Genomic DNA, 9958 nt, shown 5'->3' with positions numbered 1-9958 from the left:
CTATTGCCTATGTTTATGCGAGTGTAGTTAATTTCCTTAGGTTGGAGTTTTCTTTCCAGTACTTTCTGTAAGGCTGGATTAGTAGTTACATATTGTTTAAATCTGATTTTTTCGTGGAATTTATCTTGTTTTCTCCATTTATAGTGATAAAAGCTTTGCTGGGTATAGTAGTCTGGGCTGGCATCCATGTTCTCTCAGAGTTGGTAGAATATCTATCCAGGTCCTTCTAGCTTTCAGAGTTTCCATGGAGATGTCTGGTGTAATTCTGATAGGTTTGCCTTTATATGTTACTTGGCCTTTTTCCCTTGCTGCTCTAAATATTTTTTCTTTATTCTGTATGTTTGGTGTTTTGATTATTATGTGACGAGGGGACTTAGTTTTGTGGTCCACTCTATTTGGCGTTCTGTAGGCTTCTTGTACTTTCATTGCAATGTCTTTCTTTAGGTTGGGAAAGTTTTCTTCTATGATTTTGTTGAATATGTTTAAAAATATGGAATGCTTGACGAATTTGCGTGTCATCCATGTGCAGGGGCCATGCTAATCTTCTCTGTATCGTTCCAATTTTAGTATATGTGCTGCCGAAGCGAGCACTTAAAATTCTTTTATTTGTTTTTTGTTTTGTTTTGTTTTGTATTTTTTTCCAGAAAAGGTTTCTTTGTGTGGTCTTGGTTGTCCTTGCACTCGCTCTGCAGATCAGGCTGGCCTTGACTCACTGAGATCCTCTTGCCTCTGTCTCCTGAGTGCTGGGATTAAAGGCCTGCTCCACCACCATCTGGACTAGTTGAACTATATTAACAGAAATCAGACATGGTGGTACACCATACCTGGGAAACTGAAATAGGAGAATCCTGAGCTCAAGGCCAGTGAGGGATACATAGTGAGACCCTGCCTCAAAAAAGAAATACCTTGGCCAGGAGTTGGTGGTACATGCCTTTAATCCCAGTACTCGGGAGGCAGAGGCAGGCGAAGGGGGATCTCTGTGAGTTCGAGGCCAGCCTGGTCTCCAGAGCGAGTGCCAGGATAGGCTCCAAAGCTACACAGAGAAACCCTGTCTCGAAAAAAAAAAAAAAAAAAAAAAAAAAAAAGAAAAAAGAAAGAAAAGAAAAGAAATACCTCAAGTTGAAAATGCTTTGAATATGCCGAGCTCAGCCCAGCATGTCTTAAAAATGCCCAGTACATTTGCTTTAGCTTGCAGGGAGTCAAAATAATCTAACATAAAGCCATTTGTATAATGAAGTGTCAAACAGTTTGTGTGCTCACATGGATTCACATTTTGTAGATGTAGCTGAATGCAAAGATACACAACAAAATGCCAACAGTGTACCCCAGAGCACAGGCAGTTTGTGACGGTATTTGACTCAGAGCTCCAGCTTGCCACCACTACCCAACATCTTGAGAGAATCCCATACAGCTCACTGCTAGCCAAGGAGAAGATTAAATCCAAATCTCTAAGTGTATTGTCTGCTGATGTTAGACCCCCGGAAAACTCAGGTATCCGGGGTCCCAGGCCACGACTGCAGTCACCCCAATCACCAGGCGGATTCGAGAGCTTGCTGCAAACTGCATGAGGCTTTATTGTAATTTAATTTAACGAGCTAACCCCATGTTAGCTCGGATCTTTCACCCACCCGCTATGGCGGATGACTTGCAAAAGACAGCTCCTAAGGCCTCCCAAGAGATCTTATAGGGCAGCATAAGGGGAGTGTCTAGGGGTACTCACAGGCTCACTATTGGTGTACCTCCAGGCTTGGAGGGCTTGTCCTGTGTTGATTGGCCAACTGGTTGTTATGGCCCATAGGCCCTCCCAGGGTGGTTGCTATGCTTTGTGTGTCATTGCTGTGCGCTTGTCTGTAAAGCACACCCAGGGTCGTAAAGCATAGCGCCACCAGCTAACTTCTGATTGGTTCCTTGTCACGAGACAGGCATCTGACTTTCTAGTGACTAACTAACTTCTGATTGGTTCCTTGCCATGAGGCAGGCATCTTACCTCTAAGTGACCAAGGCAAGGTTATGGCAAGCACGTGTTCGGTTGTTATGGCTGCCGAAAGGGGAGCTGGTCCCTTCACTGATGTGTATTGCTTTTGCAATGCCATAAAGCTGAATAATCTTAAAAAGGACCACTACAAGCTGGGACCATCTGTAGAGATTTTCCTCTCAAAATTACCATTTTTAAGGAACTTTTAAAGAAGCACCGTAACATGAAATGGTTTATTAAAGGCATTTTGAAATAACATCTGGTCCTTCCACAACTTGATAAAACATGTCCCTTTATTCTGCTAATTTCAGCCTGAGACCTCATCCAGTATCTGCTATGGACTTGACACTTTCTAAGTGTTTCTAATTGTATATAGCACAGTATCTGGCAAGGGCTTTGTTGTGCTCTGTTCTCAACACTGCACAGGTATGCTAGCTCAGTTTCCCCTTTGTGTTTCCCTTTATAGAAACTAGAAGTTCAATAAATGATGAAAAGCAAGATGCTTAAGTCAAAGATACAGGTATTTAGCATCGACTAAGATGTGTCAGGGGCCATGCAAGAGGAACAGCAAGCAGCTGTCACACTGGAGGAATATGGCCTGGCCATCAGCATAGACACAATGAGTGAGAGGCAGAGCCCCTAGGACTACATATCCCGAGGACCTCATGACCTGAGGACTGAATGCTGTTATTGAGCATAGCTCTATTTATTGCTCTCACAGTCACCACATCTCTCATAATCTTTGAGTTGTGTGAAAACTCTCAGGGGGCTTCTAGCCCCTCACTGGGCAGTGTCACTGGTGCTTACAACAGTAGTGATTGGCTTTTCCAAGCATTGCTGCTGGAGCAGATTAATGAATCAAACCACCACCCTTAGAATTTAGAGATGTAGATTGTTAGTAAGGTTAAGTGAAGATGTTTTTGTTAATGGCTTTGATGTAAAAAAAAAAAAAAACCAAACCTTAGAAAGGCACACTTTTAATGGTTTAGCAAAGGACCTGTTGAGGTCAAGGAGCAAGAACAAAGGCAGCCAGTTATTACTAGCTGTTGTTTCTGGTTTTTTACTTTTTACTCTGCTCTTTTGGGGGCCCTGTCATCTGGCTCCTAAGTAAACACACACATGGATACTTACTATTACTCATAAGTGAGCAGCCCTAGCTTGGCTTATTTCTTACCAGCTTTTCTAAACTTAAATTATTCCGACTACCTTTTGCCTCTGGGCTTTTTCTTTCTCTTGCCTCTGTATAACTTACTTTCACTCTTACTCTGTGGCTGGCTGTGTGGCTGGCCTCTAGTGTCCTCTTCCCCTTGTTCTATCTTGCTCCTTTTCCTCTCCTCCCAAATTTCTCCTCCTATTTATACTCTCTGCCTGCCAGCCTATCCTTTCTCCTGCCTCGCTGTTGGCCATTCAGCTCTTTATTAAACCATTGGGTGTTTTAGACAGGCAAAGAATCACAACTTCACAGAGTTAAACAAATGAAGCATAAATAAAAGCAGCACATCTTTACATTGTTAAACAAGTGTTCCATAGCATAAACAAAAGTATTAAACCTTAAAATAATATTCTACAACACTAGCTGACATGCCTTTCTTGCTAAAGATGGGTTGGTGATCAAAGACAATGTTTAATTCCTTGTACTCATTTCTCCCCTCTGCTTCCTGATATAAAAAACTGTTGATGAATGGGTGTGCACCTTGAGGAGTTAGAGATGACTGATGGTTTTTCATATATAAAAATTTACATTTGTTATTCTTTTAAGACTTTTATAAAATTACTTTTTGAGATAAATAATAAAATGATTTATGCTTTCTTTGTAACCACAAAATACAGCCTGCCAGTAAAAGAACTATCTAAGAAAATGACCTTGCTTGTTTACACTTTGTTAATCTATAACAAGTTGCTTGGACATGAATGTATGTAGGTCTTTGGGAATAATTTGCTTTTTACCTGTAATATGTGAAATGTTTTGATGGGGGAGGTCCTTCTGTGTATATGATTTTCTTATTGGTTGATAAATAAAGTACTGTTGGCCAATAGGAAAACAAGTTAGGGGGAACAAGGAGTCAAGGAGGATTCTGGGAAAGGTAGGAGAAAGCACAGAGTCACCATGTGAGCCGGAGAAGACAGGACCCTTCTGCTGGTGTCTAAGTCTTATAAAATATATAGATTTATGATAATTAAGACTGAGCTAACATATAAGAAATCCTAGTCGATTGGTCAAGCAGCATTTGTACCTAATATAAGTCTCTGTTTGTTTCTTGGGACCTTAACATGGTAGCTGGCGGTACTCGAACAACCTGGCAGAAAGCACCCACAAGGCGGCAGGGCTTTGGCGGAAAGACTTATCATAAAAATGTTTAATCATGTAAGGGAAATGAGAAACATGCTGTTTTTTACTTGTATTTATATTTATTATAATCACTCACTTAAAAAATAGAATGTAACCACATTGTAACATTTTTTTTTTTTTTTTTTTTTTTTTTTTTGGTTTTTCGAGACAGGGTTTCTCTGTGTAGCTTTGGAGCCTATCCTGGCACTCACTCTGGAGACCAGGCTGGCCTCGAACTCACAGAGATCCGCCTGCGCCTGCCTCTGCCTCCGGGAGTACTGGGATTAAAGGCGTGTGCCACCAACACTCAGCCACATTGTAATTTTTATATTGCTTGAGAGATTTTTCTGGGGTCTATAAGCTGAAAGGAAAAAAAAATCGAGTTAGAAGGAAAACACCAGGAGAGATGTAGAGGGAGAGATGTAAAAAGAAAACATCAGGAGAAATGTAAAAGGGGAAAAATAAAGATGAGAGATCCTGACATGCTGAAGATGTGTGTGTGTGTGTGTGTGTGTGTGTGTGTGTGTGTGTGTGTGTGTGTGTGTTTTCCCCTTTTTTGACAGCCCCAGAAAACTAAGTTTCCATCCACTAAGAGAAAAGTCAATTGTATGATTAGCTGTCAACTCCACGCCTCCTCTTCAGTTCCTGACCTGTTGAAAGCTGGCCTTCAGCAAAGATTTGAGTCTAGCTTGTATCTAATGCAAAATTGGGTACAAATTATTAAATAAAGTTTTAAAATGTAACTGATGAATCAATATTTGATCAAACATTGCCTTTATACTTTATTATATCATGTATTTCTAATCATATTGTGAAACTTGTTGAATGTATATTTTTCCAAAAGGTATTTTTTTCTTTTTATTTAGAAACAATTATTTTACATATCAATCCCCCGGTTCCCTCTCCCTCCCATCCTCCCATGCCCCCTACCAACCCTCTCCCAACCCAACCCCTACCTGCTATCCAAGGACGCCGAGGCCTTCCATGGGGCACCATCAAAGTCTGTCACATCATTGTATCTGGGCTGCAATAGTATCCCTCCATAGGGAATGGGCTCCCGAAGTCCATTTGTGCAATAGGGATAAATACTGGTTCCACTGTCAGAGGTCCCGTAGACTGCCCAGGCCTCCTAGCTGGCACCTACATTCAGAGGGTTTGGTTCTGTCCAATGCTGGTTCCCAGCTTTAAGACTGGGGTCCATGTGCTCTCACTAAGTCAGGCCAACTGTTTCTGCAGGTTTCCAGAAGGTATTTTTAAGAAAGATTTTTAAATTATTTTTATTTACGTGCGTGTGTGTGTGTGTGTGTGTGTGTGTGTGTGTGTGTGTGTGCGCCAAATGTGTGAAGGTACCACTGAGGCCAGAGAGTGTTGGATCTCCTGGAACTGGAGTTATCGGTGGTTGTGAACCATCTGATATGGGTTCTAGGAACTGAATCCAAATCCTCTGCAAGAATAATCTGCACTCTGTAGTTGGATTTTTCTTTGGGCTGCCAGCTCACAAAAAATGACACGGAGACTTACATTAATCATGAAAGCTCGGCCTCATCTTAGGCTTGTTTCTAACGGCTCTTTTAACTTAAATTAACCCATTTCTATTAATTTACTTTCTGCCTCATGGCTTTATTACCTCATCTCCATCCTGCTTATCCTGCTTGCTCGGTATCTCCACCTTCTTTTTCCCAGCATTCTCTCTGCTCAGAAACCCTGCCTAGCTATTGGCTGTTCAGCTTTTTATTAAACCAATCAGAATGACACATGTTCACAGTATACAGAAGGATTATTCAGCATCATTCTTAACTGATGAGCCATGTCTCCAGCCCCTTTGGAGATACTGTAGAGATAAAGCTTCACAGTAACCTGTAAATTTGGCATGTATGTTTACTTTTCTGAGACATTGTATTGCTTTTGAAAATCTTGCATATTGTAAATGGTTTTATGCAAAATATTGTCCAGTCCAAATGGTCAGCTTTGAAAAACATACATACAAGTAATTTTATGTGGACTGAAAAGGTTATGTTTAGGAATCTGTATGTACATACATGCATGCATGAAATAACAATTACTGAATTGAAGGAGAATGCAGAGATGTGTATGGGAGAGTTTGGAGGAAGGAAAGGGAAGGGAGAAGTGTCTGAATTATAATCTCAAAACTGGAAAGTTAAAGAAGATGAAACTCTAGAAGTCACTTTGCTACAAAGACAAGCAGTGGGAATTAGCACGACAGAAATAAAAAGTGGCAAACAATTTCAATTCTAACAAAGTTCCCAGAATGCAAGCTAATGACAGATATTTGGGGTTGGGGGCATCATTAATGGATTAAGGGCAAGAACTAGGCTGCTGTCATCCACAGGCCTATTGGGATACACCATGTATCCAGTTCAGTTAAGCCCTTTCTGGCTGTACCTAAAATATCTCACCTGTGAGTTATGGGAAGAAGGTCTGATACTCTGAGAAGATGCAGTCCATCATGTTGGGGAAGTCATGGCAGAGTTTATGGTGGTGGCAGCCTGGAGCTGGGGCTTACTACCTGGCATCAACCAGGAGGCTGAGAACTAGGGAGGGCCACTGGGAACCCACAAGCCTCACCTCTACAGCTCTGTCCGCTAGGCCCTATGTTCAAAAGATTCTAAAACCCCCAGAACTGTACCCTTTGCTGGGGATCAACTGTATAAAACATTCAAGCCTAACAGATTCCATTGAGTTCTATTAGAGAAACAACCTGATTTTGTGGTTATTAATGGGGAGAGGAAAAGGTAGACTTAATTTCCCTTTGCCACATAGTGTGAAAATTTGGTAACGAGGAATGTTACCTGCAACTTATTCATTCCCACTCCTGGAGATCTGAGAAATTCTAGGGTGTTCAGCAGGCTCTGGGGTCCTCGTATGTCTTTAGTGTCTGTGGTGGTTTGAATGAGAATGTACCTCATAGGCTCATATCTTTGAATGTTTCTCAGTTAGTTGACCCGTCCAGCAGGCCAGGTTATTTGCGGGTCTCGAGGGGGTTGTCACCTAAAGGGGTCATGAGGGCGAGAGAGGAGGGAGACCAACGGCGCAAGAAAGGACAAGAGTCCGTCTGTGCAATGTCAAGGTCTCGATTTACTGAGGCTTAGAGTGGGCTTAAATAGCCCTGCAACAATAGAATTGGGGGGAATAATAGAAGGAACATCAGGTATTTGCTGGGACTGGAACATTCTTCTTGTCAGCCGGAACATCTAGTGGTCTTTCTTGGAACAGTGAACAGAAAAGCTCCAGACCCTTTCTCGGAACAGAAGCAGTTAGCAGTTCTGCTTGGCCAAACCGTATCTAATTACAGGTTACAGGAGGCTCACAGAGCTGGCTTTAAGCCGCAAACTTACAGGTCATTAAAAGTCTTACAAAGGTGGGCTTTAAGCCGCATAGTTTTGGGCCCACGGCCCCTTACATCTCCCCCTTATTTTTTACTTTACAAAGGAGGGAGGTGAGGACTAGGCCACAGGTAGCATTCTTAGGGGGTCTTTGTTCATGACCGTCTCTGTCTTAGGTTAGTTCGACCTTGCCACCTCACTGACTTTACCCGTCTTTGGGTGATAAAAACCCGCCATCCAGGGGTCCCGTGTCTTAGGTTTAGTCAAGGAGGGAAGGAAGTTGCCCGTCGTTGAGGCGGCCATTTGTACCCGGGGCTACCAGTGTTGCATGCCTAGGGATGGCAAGTATGGCTCTAAAGCCTGTGACTAGACCTTTAACAGTTTAGAAAAATTAAGCCTCTCTTGATGGCCCAAAGGGTTGCCTGGTTCGCTCTGCTCGCCACGCTGCTCATCACCTGGGTTCTGGATCCGGTGATACTGTATGGAGACAAAATCTTTAGGGAGAAGTGAATCTATCTGACTTTTTATAAAGCGAGTCATTCTTTGGAGAGCTCACGGGCCAAAAGAAATCAGCAGCAATAGTCCTATAAGAGGTCCCAGGAGAGATGGTAGCAAAGTAGAAAGCCAGGGGGAGGTTGAAAACCAATTTTTATACCAGGACTCTTGTTGCTCTCTTTGTTTCTTTCTCTCCTCTAGATTTTTCTTTATTTTTTCTATACTATCTTGTACTAACCCAGTTATCTTTGTAAAAACAGCACTCTTCCTTGAGAGCTGCACAGAGTCCGCCTTCTTTGAGGAAAATTAAATCCAGTCCTCTCCTGTTTTGCAGTACCACTTCTGACAGGGAGACCAGAGGGTCCTTTAGATTTTTGGAGTCCTGTTTGTAGTTCTTTTATATCTTTATCTACTGCTTGGGACAATTGAGTCAAATGTGCATATTGCTGTTTGGAAGTTATTAGGGAAGCTATTCCTGTTCCCGCTCCAGCTGCCCCTAAGCCCAGCATGACAGCTAAGGTGATGGCTGGAATGGACTCTCTCTTGTGACAGGGCCTCTCCTCCCAGCTAGGGAGCAGCTCCTCCGGGGCCTGTGCTGTTAGGCGGGGCAAAAGCTGTACCAAAACGCAATAATCTTTACTCTCTAGAAACTGAAAGATGGAAAAAAGGTGGTGAGTCCCTGAGAGCAAGCAAAATAAGTTCCATCAGGTACAGCTACATATGTAGATGACTGACTAATAATGATAGTTTGGCTGTACATTGGCTGTAAGGGTTCTGGGAAATGGAGTTCCGGTCCTCTAATACAGAGACCTTTGCCTGAGACCTGACTTAAGGTCAAGCCCTCATGATTCACGGAATGCCATCTTAGTGAGGAAGTCTCATTAGTGAAGAGAAGATTTTTGAAAGTTAGCATGTCCTCATAGAAGGGTGGCCTAGGGGAAAAGCAAATCCAGCATTCCTGATGGTGAGAATTATTAAGGGACTGTAAGGCTAAGGCAGAAGCATTTACCATGGATTTAAGGCCTGAGAATTCCAGTCCTTTAGGACTGGGGGGTTTTTATAGTCGTCAGGCAGCTCAGAATCTAATGCCTCTAGGAGATGGTAGAGGACCAAAACCAGTTTTTTGAGGATGGCGTCAATCTGAGACTTAATGAATCTGGTTAGTTTTTGAAAAGGTAGAGGTGACAATTTAAGTAGTTAATCTAGTAGAACAGGCAAGGTAGGAATTAGTAAGTGCCTGCAATTCCCTGATAAAGGGGAGGGGTGGAAGAATAACAGACCCAACAGTCCTCTATAAGGGAGTGGTTGGCTTGATGAAGGGCCTGAACAGTAGGGTTAATTAAGGAGAGAATAAGGTCATCGGAGGAGGGAGGTCCTGGGGGGAAAATGGTCAGGGGTTCCCTAGTCTGGAGAGGCGCCAAAGGCTAAAACACATAAATCAACTATCAGGGGGGAATAGGAGGGGGTGGTCGTAATAGTTGTGGAAACATTGGCAGCATCACTGGCTTGGTTGAGGATCATCCAGGTGTAGCTGTAGATCTGATAAGGGCTTCCAGCGGCAATGGCAATTGAAGGTGGGAAACATAAGTAGCCAAAAAGACAACATCTTTTATCTAGAATTAAGCAGAATTAAAAGGCTTTTCAGGGGCTTCCCCTGGGTGGATTATTTATTTTTAAAAGGCATTTAGGCAACCATCTAGCATTATTGGCCTGAGTATCAAAAATCCATGCATGTCCTTTTCCCCAAATGAGGACTGGATCTGGTCTGTGCCATTCGTAAGTTAGGGGATCTTTCCATAAGGCTTGAGTATAATT

The 9958-nt window shown here is 42.6% G+C and overlaps 1 non-coding gene across 1 annotated transcript; it reads right to left on the bottom strand.

The window, feature by feature from the left end:
- Positions 1-484: 484 nt before the first annotated feature.
- LOC113832905 lies at positions 485-591 on the bottom strand. The gene has a single exon (XR_003480402.1). It is a non-coding gene; the product is annotated as a U6 spliceosomal RNA (small nuclear RNA).
- Between the last annotated feature and the right edge of the window lie 9367 nt (positions 592-9958).

This window comes from Cricetulus griseus (genome assembly GCF_003668045.3).
Source record: "Cricetulus griseus strain 17A/GY chromosome 1 unlocalized genomic scaffold, alternate assembly CriGri-PICRH-1.0 chr1_0, whole genome shotgun sequence".
Classification (NCBI taxonomy): domain Eukaryota; kingdom Metazoa; phylum Chordata; class Mammalia; order Rodentia; family Cricetidae; genus Cricetulus; species Cricetulus griseus.
Note: the sequence above shows the minus strand (reverse complement) of the source record. Positions and strands in the feature narration are given on the sequence as shown.